At 45.3% G+C, this 13467-nt stretch overlaps 1 protein-coding gene across 3 annotated transcripts in view; it reads right to left on the reverse strand.

Moving 5' to 3' along the window:
* Positions 1-13467, reverse strand: part of PAOX (polyamine oxidase) — a 747166-nt gene that overhangs the window by 732896 nt on the left and 803 nt on the right. The gene's annotated exons all lie outside the window — the stretch shown is intronic.

A 13467-nucleotide genomic window follows, 5' to 3' on the forward strand; every position in this document is an offset into this window, starting at 1 on the left:
TGCTTCGCAGTGCGACAATAGCCTCGACCTAAAAAGGGGGATTTCCACTGTGGGCGATGTTACCCGCGGGGATGCCAAAAGATCAAATTGACATTCAAACACTCTCCACTTCTTGCTGGGCCTGGAGGAAACTGCTACGGGTCACGGGAAGAACAGAAATATACGCCTCACAACTCTCCTTGATTATCAACCCATGGTTACCTATTATGTCAGAAACCCTAGTTAAGCGCAGAGGTATTGTGTGTGCACGTTTAAAGATATTTTCCATGGGGGCCACATGTATTCGAGCACTGAGGACACCCAATACATAGGTGCCCTATATTTAGATCACTTTGTGCTGGCTAGACTTCAGAACACACTATGGTCACGCATAACTACCTATCCGCTGGAACCTAACACATTCACCGACTTAAACTGATGATCACAGATGAGGGAGACAGGCTAGTTTCGAAACTTTATAGCTCATAGGAGGGACGATCATGCTGGCACAGAGGTGCTGTGCTAAATTTTAAGTTAATGTTAATGTTAATGTTAATGTTATGGTGATTTGTATAGCGCACGGCTGCCCCAGCCAAGGGGCGTCCCGGCGCTGCGAACAGACAGTTTACAGTAAAGTGGAGGCGCAGAAAATGAAACCGTTATTGAAAGAGATGAGTAAGATAAACAGTTGCTTTTAGTACTATGTTTTTTTAGCTTTTACATGTTGACCGTTTTTTAGGTCTCGTAGAGAGACCTATAGTGGTGAAACCACAAAGTTAAACCATCCGGATTGCAAATGCGGTTTTTTACCAGTTCACGTGAAATCACGTGACCACAAGCACGAGCATTTCCTCACCTCAAAGCCATCAGCCTCCCTCCCACAGCTTCCCCCAGCTCCCTTCTCCTCCCCCCTAATTGCTTTTTTTTTCACGGTCGCCAGGCTGTGAGCTGCTTCAAAGCGATCCGCTCCGCCCCCTGCTGCACCCAGCGCTGGCCTCACTTCTCCCCCCTAATTGCTTACCAGCCATGTCACACACCACCATTGCACAACCACCAATTTTCTCTACCCCCACCAAACTCACCCATCTATTCACCATCCAGCCTCTCCCTCATCTATCTCGGTCTCTTCCAAATTCATCCCATCCACTTCGATTCTTCCGAAATTCGCCCACTCGTCTGTCCATCCGTAGTTTTTTCGTCCACCCAGGCCTATCGGTCCGTCCACATGCTCTTACAGCCCACCCAAGCAAAGGTCTATCGAATAATCCAGGCGTTCGCCGTTTCACCCCTTCCACCCACTAAGCCAAACATACCACTCATCCATCCGCTCACCTCGCCCTCCTTTCGGTCCCTTCCGGACCTTTTAAGCCTTCCTCTATCTCGCCTCATGTGTTATGTGTCACTCCACAAGACCCCGGCTCCTCGTCCCCCTCTCTGAACTCTTGGCTCCACTGCTGCTGGAGCGCTGTGGCCTGCAAGCCTGTCCCTGTGCTCGCTGGGGGTTGGTACGCTCCTGCGCCGGCAAATCTTCCAAAAAGCGGGCGAGAGATGTGACATCCAGGCTGAGGGCACGGGACCTTGGCCTGGTCTTCCCAGACTTCTACTGGTCCGGGCTGAAGATGGCAGTGCTCCGTTTAGCCGGATGCTCCTGGTGTCCGTCTAGCCTCCTACGCTATCGCAAGCCCCCTTCTAAGCGCTGGAGCACCCCGTATACTGCCCAACACTCACTTCTCTGGGACTTCCTTCTCCCAAGCTTCGCCATAGCCTCCTGCACGGAGACATATTTCCAGAGCCTCTCGCTCGGGGTTTGGACTCGGGTGACGACAGTACTTCGGGGCTGAACCTCAGCGCACTGTCCGACCCAGGTACAGTCAGATTGTCTTTCCTCGAGATAAACGTCTCACAAAGTACCCAGGAGCGAGTACACGTGCCCCTTCCTGAGATATATGTTAGCTTCCAAGGCGATACAATGAGTCTGTAACCGTGGTCATTAATGTATAGTTAAGGGCTCGCGTTGTATATATGGCTTACTTCTTATAACAATGCACTTCTAAATTGTAGAAATGCTGAAGATGCGCTCTGCGCCACTATGGCCATTTCCCTGCGTCCTTTGCGTTGTTCGCCACCCGTATACTTTCTTTGTTTACCTTTTCTGTGTATATTTGCACCAGAGCAGCCCACTGGGAACCCCACCCCTCCTGGCATGGTTACCCGTTTGCGTCATGCCAGCTCTGTAATGTGCACTTCTGTGGCCCCCCTTGCCTCGCGGGCTGCACAGCTATGGCCACACTCTCGGGCCATGCAACACTGACTCGCTGTGGCCTCCTTCCCTGCAACACTGCGACGCTATCCCTTTCAACACATTCCTGCGGGGGTTCCCCTCATCCTCGGAAGTATCGCGTCCCTTTCTGTTTTATCTTTGAGCCCCTGCAGCCTTCCCCCTGTCCAATACTTCAGCGGGCCACTTTTCTCTGGCCGTGCACTTAATTATGTTTATTTGTTTTCACATAGCGCTTCATACTCATATCTGACGCCTCTATGAGCTATAACCAAGACCATTCCCTAGCCCTCCTTTAGTCCCACTGGACAGAGCCCCCTTGCTCGCTCATTACACCAGTGGGTGGTCTTGACTTTGGCACATTAGGGGCAGTTCTTCGCAGTGTGTTTGAGGTGTGAGTGAAGACCATCACACCCCATTCCAGTAAACTGTCACTCAAATGAGCTGATCATTCGAGACCAACAGGAGGTGTCACTCAATATGAGTCTTGCTGACACCACGGCATCCCGAGGGCCTTCCCTTGGGGTGGAGGTAACTCCTGAAATTTACTACTGCTCCCAGTGATTTAAGTGGGATGAAAAAACTAGGTCTCTCAAAGGGGCGTGACTAATGTAATTAAGGGCGTGGCTTAAAACCACATAAGCTAAAAATCTGTGTTTAGCATAGTGTGCTGCCCAACTTGTAATTTGCCGTTTCTGTCATTGCATCCAGATATAGGATACAACAAGTAACATCATACCTTCAACAACTCAGGACTATCGAAGCACGGAGAACAACTGTCCAAAATCGTATCACAGCCGCACGTGAGAGTCGCGGGGCATGCTGGGCTGTTTGATGGCTAATAATGCTCTTACAATAAAAGGACACAGGGAGGCCATGCCTGCGGGCCTCCGGGTCACAGAGTAATGAACAGGTGGTTTTAGTAGGGGTTACCCCTTTAAGTGTGTTCCTTTTCTGATATGTCAAACGCATAAAGTATGGCCTTCCAGGATACCGTACTCGGTACTTTCAATTATTTATCTGAGAAGGACTTCGAGAAGGCCCCCCTCTCACCCCGAGTTCCACGACACCCTGAGCCTTAGCCATGTCTAGTTTTACATTTCAAGTTAGCACGCAGCTGGAAGTATTTCATTAACCTTTCGGATTTTTAAATGCTCTCTCTTTTTGTTCCATTTGGTTTATTTCACGAGAAAATCGTTTTTTTTTGTTCACTCCCCACTGTTATGAAAACTCTGCATATGTTGACAAATGATTATCCGTTGCAACGACTAGCAGTCAAAAATCATTGTCCTGTCTCGTAATCAGTCACGTGTGTTTGTCACATAACACATTTATACTTTCTCACTAGGCAGGGTCACGTATCTGTCTGGGGAAATCTATATTTTTAAAGTTTTTCACTGGTATAATCAAATTCGGCAACAAAAACAAAGCCGGAGGCATGGTTAGAAGTGTTTGCTGCGTCCAGCTGGGATGTGGTTTGTGGCTAAGCGAAGGTGTGTGTGCTCTGCATGCAGAGAAGATGTGTTTGTCATGGTCAGGGACATTTGGGGCCCATTCTCTCCTCATTCACCCGCCCACATTCCACATTTGCCGCACATTCTTCCCAGCATGCATCTGTCCTCGTTCCACAGTACCAATATGTGGCCCAGAGGCAGCAAGGGCTATCCTGAAAGTGTTGAGCAAAGCACTTAGAAACCAAAGTCATCGGTGACGCCTGGCTTTTTTAGCCTATAACAACTTGCATTCCCGGATTTCCAGGCCGCTATTGCGAATGGGAAAATAAAACTACATGCTGCAGAATTGAACCGGCGTCTGTTGACTAAAACGCCAAATCTTTAGAAAACTGTCACACACGCTACAGGGCACGTTGTACACTTTTAGAAATATATGTTAAGGCTCTCGGGGGCCCAAGCACTATCCAGCTGCCTGCCTCTCAACTCCAGCGGCGGCATGTGGAGGTCGTTAACCCTTTCCCCGGTGTTTGGTGAGTGTGTGAAAGGCCCCGCATGTCCTGCGCTCCTCCAGCAATTGGACGCTCATGTGAGAGATTTCATGTTTTAAAACAACATACTGCACCCTTTTAAATGCTGTACTCAATGTATTATCAGCGTAAGCAAGTAAGACATCTCGCATCACTAGTCGCGGTCACAAAGAGGCAAACAGTTCATAAGCAAATAGTAGGAACCCCACCGGCTAACTCTCTCTCTATCCCCTCCCACTTCCCTCTTTTTCCCTTTCATCGTTATCGTATCCCTTCAACTCCGATCTTATCACCTACACATTCCAAAAGGACAGGCCCTCCCTCCCACTCGCTGGCTCCCTCGCCCCCCGCCAGGCTCTCAATGCTTGTCTTTCTCTTTCGCATGTATCTGCACTCTGCTGATTGCCAGTACCAGCGGCTCCGGTCCTCAGAGAGATATTAAGTCGGGCTGGGGGCAGCCGACACGGCAGACCTGAAAGCTCTACTGATCACAATACATGCGTTTGTCGTTTACTAGGCTGACTCCTGTTTATAGGATTCAATCACTTTTACAGCCCTCTGCCAAGGGGGCTGTGAGCAAAGCCCGTGTCATTATCGAGCGCTAAAACGGAGCGGGGCAAGATAGCGCCAACTCTGCGGAAGACGCGCTCTTTTATATAGAGCCTTTCATGCAAATTGTATCTAGTGCTTCATACTGCACTTTTACAGTGTCTAGGCGCTGTAAATGGCAGAAGGTATTGTTGCTCGGTTAAGTGACACCATTTCAAACCGAGCCCCTTGGAAACCTATGGTGGTAACAGGTGCCAGCTCTCACTCGCACTGCACACAGGGATCACTTACACTGCGCACAGGCCTCACTCACACTGCACACAGGCCTCACTCAGTGCACACAGCCTTCAATCACACTGCATACAGTCCGCACTCAGTGCATACTGCACACACTCAGTGCACACTGCCCTAACTCACAGTGCACACAGCACTCACTAAGTGCACATAGCACTCACTCAGTGCACACAGCTCTCACTCAGTGCACACAGCTCTCACTCAGTGCACACAGCTCACACTCAGTGCACACAGCTCACACTCAGTGCACACAGCTCACACTCAGTGCACACAGCGCTCACTCCCCCTGCACACAGGACTCACTCACACTGCACCCAGGCCTCACTCACACTGCACACAGGCCTCACTCACACTGCACACAGGCCTCACTCACATTGCACACAGGCCTCACTCAGTGCACACAGCCCTCATCACTCAGCGCAAACACAGCATCACTCAGCACCACCACAGCATCACTGGTTCAAATATGTTCTCTCAATGTTTCAAGCTTTATTACAAATGTCACAAAAAAATGTTAATATTTCACTTCTGTTCTTGGATTTTCGTCACTGAACATAATCTTCACAAAAGTTATTTACAAAAGTTTAAGCTATTGCCATTAAAAATTACAATCACTTTTATTTAAGTATTAAATATTTAAAAAAAATTAAAAGCCATTGTTAATTGTAATATCAATACATCTAAGTCACGTCAATACAAAACATGTGACATTACAAATACTAAAAGTGTCACATATGCTAAAGTTAAAAGTATTGGCATTGTAAATCACAAAACAAATATAAAATGTTATTTACAAAACCAATAGCTCCAACTTTCCTACTGCGAGACCTATTGGCAACGCCAGTGCTTGTTACTGTAATGATTTTAATTAGATCACTTAATAAATAATACAAATATATAGCTCAGGGTTGGAATGAATGCTCATCCATGACGTTAAAGTGAGAACTGCATGGGAAACAGACTTAGGGCACCCTCTAACTGACAGGGTATGGCAGAAGTGTTACAAATACACACGCACAGTGTTCTGCAATCACAGACACAACCTAATACACTACAAATTCCTACGCAAGATTTACCTGACGCCGGTAAAGAGGGCTCACATAGATCCGTCTCGTATGACACAATGCCCTAAATGCCAAGCACCTGCGGCTGACTTTATCCACGTCACGGTCTAGGGATATATGGCAACCCCTGAGAAACTATTTACTTAGCAGGGCCAGCGAGGAGGGCCCGAAAATGTAATGGTATGAATAGATTAATGGACTGGATTGATGTTAATGCTTTGAATATGAAAGAGAGTTGCATTTGGGTTAAGCCTTTTGTGTCAAAGGTACACAATGTCACATGATAGAACCTCTACAGTTGTAAGCACCATGATGCTGCAATTTCTGAAGAAGGAAGAGTAAAACTCATGTACTGTCTATACAAATGCAAAAAGCTGTAAAATAATAAACAATGTTTTTTTTTAAATACTGGATTCAATACAAGGATTTTTCTTATTTTTTTTTTTATATATTCTTACTCGTCCCAGTACAGTTCTTTGCTATTGAAAGAATGAAGAAGAAGAGGTTTCCTATTGCCACAGGCAAGTGGCGTCATAACTATCCTCATTTGCACGCAGGGGAACACAATAACAAGATGCATTACCCCTTCAAGCTCTACACCTTATTAGGTCTCACCTACGCAGTGCGCATGCTCTGCATAGGAATGAGACCTTTAGTAATGGGCACAGCTTTCCCGGCAAAAACGTGCACGTGTTGCATTGCTACCAATGGCAAAGTGTGCGCGTCTGGCGATTCACTTGCGGGAGCGAGCAGCTGGCCCCGTATGTTATCAGTTAACGCGCCTTGCCGCTCGCTCCCGCAAGGGAATCGCGCAGGCCCACACGTCTCTCCCCTCGCTGTCGCGCTTGTGATGGTTTCCGGCACGTTACTGTTTTTTCGTATGTTTACAAAATGTCGCTTTACTTTCTCCTTCCAGGATGTTGGTTCCGGGCTATGGCTTTAGATGGCCAGTGCTTGTTCTTTGTTTTTTGTGGCTATTTGAGAGGATTTCGAAATAGGCAGTTAGGGAGTAGGATTCTTGGGACTCAAAACAAGCAGCCCGAGTGAAGCATACGATGGACCAAGAATGCAATCGAAGCATCCAACTGTCCACGCCTCTCGACTTCTAGCCCACCGTTGTTTCTGTTTTTTATTTTTTTTGCTAACCAGCACTTGAACAAGTGCCAGCATACTCAGTTTTGATGTTAGAAAAGCCAAGAATGGTTTGGTGCCACCGTGGCGTTTTGGTGCCAACAGCCTGAGTGAAGCATACAATGGACCAAGCACGCGCTCAAAGCATCCAACTGTCCACGCCTCTCAACTTTCAGCCCACCGTTGTTTTGGCTGTTTTATTTTTGTTAACCAGCACTTGCACAAGTGCAAGCATACTCAGTCTTGATGTTAGAAAAGCCAAGAATGGCTTAGGGCCACTGTCGCGTTTTGGTGCCAACTGAAAGTTATTATTTCATTTAAAGGAATACCCCTGATTCTAATGAGATTAAATAGACCTTAAAACATAACATATGATGAATGCACTACAAAATGTGTATTGTAGCTTATAACAGGTACAATATATTGCCCAAATAACAAATAAGACTGCAGAGGTGAATCCAAAATAAAATGCGTCAGGCGGTGCGCGTGAAATTCAGCTGACAAATTAAGCAAGTCACAGGGCGGGTCCCTGCATGGTTTTATCAATGCCACGGTTGTGCAGCAACTACATGTCACATGAAGTAAACAAAATCACATAGGGCGCGAGTCAGAGTCATATGGAAAAATATGTACAAATTTGAATTTTTTCTTCTGGGAATAGTTTAGATTTTAGAACCAAAATCTACACAAAGCAAGACTTCATACATGCTCATGATGACAAAACTATAGAGCTTCGGATCGCATAAAAATTAGATTGACTGGATTTAAGTTAAAGGTAACAAAGCACTATGTTTTTGAACTTTCCTCCTCCCCGTCTTGTTTTCTTCACAAGGAATACATTTTTTCCTGTGAAAAACAAACCCTTACTGTAATTCTCTATACAAAAAATAAAAACGCTGGTGTTTCGTTGTCCCTAACACCTAAATGTACACAGCCAGCATTTGTGTGTGGAGATGATGGCAAATGCCCCGTTCTCAAGTTTTCATGGAATTACAAACCGCACTGGTGTATTTCAAGTGTGTGTAATTTTACTTTTACCACTTGGTTTGCCTTGTATATTTGTAAGCAACATTTTTTGTTTTTACGAGTTTTACTTTTACAGGGACATTTATACACAGAAGCATAATTCTTTGATTGTGCGAACGGTGGCAACAATTCGAGTTTGTGCTTGGGGTTACCCCATCGTTTAACACGCATTTGTGCAGTTTTTATATTTTTTTCCAGACATTTCCCTCAATAAGGCCTTTTCTGTTTTTTGTTTTTTTAATACTCATGTTTTATCCCCTGAATTACTACTAGGTTTCAGTTTGCTACGGGTGTGTTTAGGCATTTGCAATGCAAACACGAACTTGTTCTGAAGGTTCTTCCCCTGAATATTAATTTCAGACGACATTGAAAAGCCCTACATAAACACCCGTTTCACTCCTGATGTCTCTCGACATGTCCATGCCGGGCTACAAATGGTCTATTTTAAGGCCCAACGCCGCAAACAACCTTCACTCAAGCCTCGTCCATCATGAATTAGTAATCGAGCGATTAAACTCCTCTCGCGCCTTCCCGTGGCCGATGTGTGTGCCCGGTGGTTTCCCTCACCCCCCTGCAGTCACCTGTCTTCAATGCTCTGGAGACCACAGATTTAAACCCCTTCTATTGTTGATTTCTTTTCCCAGTGGCGGACTAGTCCTTTAATCTAACATTTAACTCGTTGACTAACACATACCTGAGTTTTCAGTGCTTTGCACAAGGAAGTGCTATTCTGAAATACAGTTTAGAGGCCCCGTGGCACTTGTCTTTGCCAAATGTGTTGCACCTATTTTTTTCCCCGAGGCACTTTGACCCTTCTTGCACACTCAGCTGCTGTGATCTCAAAGTCCTTCTGACACACCCATATCAAGCAGCTGGTGACAAACCCCGTGCCATCACCTAAACTTGTAAATTATGGTGACGTGCCCTTTTACATAAAGATGATGGCGGTCGGAGGGAGTTTTATGCCACGTTCACCTGCTGTGCTTGATGGGTATATAATTTTTTGTTGGAGGGAGTTTTTCTGGAGATTAGATAGTTGGCTCTTCAGCACAACACAGGGAAAAAATAGTGCTGCTGGGGGCTGACTTTGTAATAAACGAGATAGGAGAGCAGTAGGCCCTGATGCGTCAGCCTGGTCCAGCCTCTTTACCTGTCAGCATCTGCTCCAGGCAGAGAAACCTCGCTCACCGCCTCTGGCCTTCCAATTATTTATCTATTCGAGACTTCTAAACCTACATTCTGTCCCATGTGACGAGGGGTTGGCTGCTTCTCCTGCTCTCGCGCACTGTGGCCATCTAGTCTCACAGCAGCGCTTTTTAGGTCGAGCCTCAGGCATTGCTTTAGCAATACTTGTTTGGCGAGATTATTGTAAGACTTTCAAAAGTGTACCCAAACTGCGGATTAGGTACAGTTCATGTGAGCCGGACGCGTGCACATCGCCAGCCACATCGCACACCATTTGTCTGAGCCTCGGCATCAGACTTCCAAGGAACCCGCTCCCAGCCCCCCCCCCCCTCCTCAGACTTCAAAGGAATCCGCTAACCCACCCCCCTCCCTGCAATGCAGAGAGACGTTAGTAGATAGTTTACTGGTCTGTTGTATTTTATTCTCGTGTTACTCCAATTTCTCTGCACTCTCAATTTCTTTCAGTTTGTCTTCTCATCACAGTTTCTCTGCGCACCCTATCACTCTCTTCCACTCGTTTCTGAATTGATCTCTTTTGTCTTTCTATGGCCCCTTGTTTTTTTAGGTTTATATTTGACTGTGCAGCTGTGTAAACTAGCTCTGTTATCCGCTAGTGAGTGGGTGGGCGGGCTGACTGAGGTTTGTGTCTCTTATCTTGTGCTCCGTAATAAATCATCCTACCGCGGTCTAATGATTGGAGGTCGACCGGGTCTCGTTGCCCTGGTGTGTATGGCATACAGTTAACCTTTGCAGACTTACTTAAACTGCTCTATATTTTACCTCATACAGGTGGTTTACATGCCTCTGATCCGTAAATTGCTTCGAGTAAGCACCTTGTGCATGCAGTCTATTCTGCTGTTTTAAAGGCTAGTCCTGCGGCTCTCTATACCTGGCAATACATTTTCTTTAGCCTTATCTCACCTATTACGGTTACCTTCGTTTTTCACAAACCAAATATGGTCTGTCTACTTTTGGCTAAAGGCTCCTCCTGCTGTTTAAGGATTTGGCAACTTACCGAAGCATTCACTGGCCGCCTGAAGGACGTTTATAAAGTCATACAGACCCATCGTAACATGCAATATCGTGTTTAAAGGCTGTGGGATGTGTTTTATTTGTTTTACAGAAAAACGTTCTATAATACCCTTAATCGCCAAATATGTAAACATTTTCTCCCATGCTTTTTTTCAGCCTTCTTTAGCAAAACCCACTGTCCATAAGAGGTTCATGAAGTTACTGCCTGACATTCGCTTACATACAAACTGTGAAGCCTAAAATGGAAATGGCTTTACATCGCTGTTCAAGATGACACTGTTATTTTCAAACTGATAACACATGTACGAAAGGAGTAACAGCTCCCTGTTCCTGCACCGCCCCCAGAGAAGTTTCTGCAGGGCTGTGCTATAGAAAAGAGAGAGGATCACTCATGTGTTTTTGTGCGTGTGTATTAGTGGTCAAATTTCATTAAAAAACCTTGACCATCCTCGTGAAACACCTCGCAAAATATTTACAATCAATATAAAAGATAAAAACATTTTTAATAATAAATATGGAATTCAGAACTCAAAAGAGCGCACCCTGCCTTCCCTTCTAAACAAATAATAACACCCTCCCCCACTCTATATTATAGGCACCCATCAATTTCGCTAGCAACTCTGCTACAGGAATTTGAATGCTGCCCGCAGAACTATAAATCCATTTGTGTCTCTTTGAAAACGGCATTGCTTCATTTACTTGTGCTGATTATTAGGTCTCGCATGCTGGGCAACGTGTGTATGCTGTCGCTTGCCAACGACTACTGTTCCTTAAAAGGGCTAGAAATGGTCACTTCACCCCTGTGTCCCTGGTTATAAAAAGTATGGGGAGCTGCGTGTGTGCAGTAGACAGCATCGAAAGTGAAAGGCCTCCTAGAAGCAGCTTCAGGAAGTGTGTGTTGGCGACTGCATGAGATGGTTCAGGAGGGTAACGAAGTTTGTTGGTGAATCGCCAGGAGCCACAAACTTTCTCTTTCGCAAATCACTCGGGCCGCCTTATTAGATCACTTGGCTCTATGTAGCTGTTGTACATCATAGACCATGATTACAACTTTTAAAGACTCCTGCGTTAAAATGGTCAGCTGGTATGAGCTACATAGACGAAGTAGCATGTCATCTACATTGTGCTCGTGTTTTCTATATTAATGTGCCCAATTTGTATTGGCCTGTAATAAAATGCTATACTTTGAATCGCCCACTGAATACTTGGGGCTTCAGAAGCACCTTTTAAATTGTCTTGCAAGAGGGCAATGTTAGACTGAATACTTTTTTTTTTAAAGTACATTGTTTGGGCTGTTTTGTTTTTGAATTGTCGTCTTGAAAGAACTGCTGCTCTGAAAAGTGTAATTGATGCAACAGGAATATACATGCCAAATGGAAGAAAATATGTTGAAGACAAAGGCAGAATTATTTACCCTTTGTATTCTATTAAATTGTATGTGATGTTTTGGTCTAGCAGACAAACACTCTTGTTAAACCACACTAACTGCAAAACATCGAAATTGCAGCCTGGTGTCCACACTACTTTAGGCCACGCACACTGCGCCCTCACACTACTTTAGTCCACACACACTGCGCCCTCCCACTACTTTAGGAAACACACAATGCGCCCACACACTACTTTAGATCACGCACACTGCGCCCACACACTATTTTAGGCCACGCACACTGCGCCCTCACACTACTTTAGGCCACACACACTGCGCCCTCACACTCTGCACCCTCACACACTCTGCACCCTCAGACTAATTTAGGCCACACACTCTGCAACCTCACACTACTTAAGGCCACGCACACTGCACCCTCACACTACTTTAGGCCACACACTGCACCCTCACACACTCTGCACTCTCACAGACTCTGCACCCTCACACACTCTGAACCCTCGCACAATCTGCACCCTCAATGCAACATACACTCCAAATACCACTCAGTGCCACATAATTACACACCACATAATTACAATGCACTCAATGCAACATACACTCCAAATACCACTCAGTGCCACATAATTACAAGCCACATAATTACACTGCACTCAATGCAACATACACTCCAAATACCACTCAGTGCCACATAATTACAAGCCACATAATTACACTCTACTGATTGCAACACACACTCCACATAATACCACTCAGTACCACATAATTATATGCTACATAATTACACTGTACTCAATGCAACATACACTCCAAACAATGCCACAAAATTACACGCCACATAATTTCACTCTACTGAATACAACAAACACTCTAAATACCACTCAGTGTTACATAATTACACAGCACATAATTACACTGCACTCAATGTTGCATACACTCCAAATACCACTCAGTGCCACATAATTACACGTCACATAATTACACTGCACTCAATGCAACACACACTACACACAATACCACTCAATACCACATAATTATATGCTACATAATTACACTGCACTCAATGCAACATACACTCCAAACAATACCACTCAGTGCCACATAATTACATGCCACATAATTACACTCTAATGAATACAACATATACCCCAGACAATACCACTCAGTGCCACATAATTATATGCAAAAAGAAGGAAAGGGAGGTAGAGTATCACAGATGGATTCATACTCCATAAACAAGTTACTTAAACAACGAGAATCCACCTAGTAATGTATGGAAAGTGTTCCTCACAATGGTGTGGAGCACTTAGTGTTTTGTAAAATACCCCTCACACACCAAAAGGAGCCTTGGTGTCATGCTTCATCATAGGGGTCTTCGCACCCCTCTACGGGATGCGGCGTGCTGCGACCTACGACTACGCGGGAGCACTAATAATAGACTATGTATGGTGCATGTGAGGGTTTAATATGTGAGTGAGTGGTGGGATGAGTGAAAAATTAAAAAGTACCTCGCTCCAAGCACCCAACAGTTACAGCTCAGTAAAGTTCTGCTTTAAAGCAGCTT

The sequence above is a fragment of the Lissotriton vulgaris genome, chromosome 5 (genome assembly GCF_964263255.1).
Source record: "Lissotriton vulgaris chromosome 5, aLisVul1.2, whole genome shotgun sequence".
In the NCBI taxonomy this organism is placed as follows: domain Eukaryota; kingdom Metazoa; phylum Chordata; class Amphibia; order Caudata; family Salamandridae; genus Lissotriton; species Lissotriton vulgaris.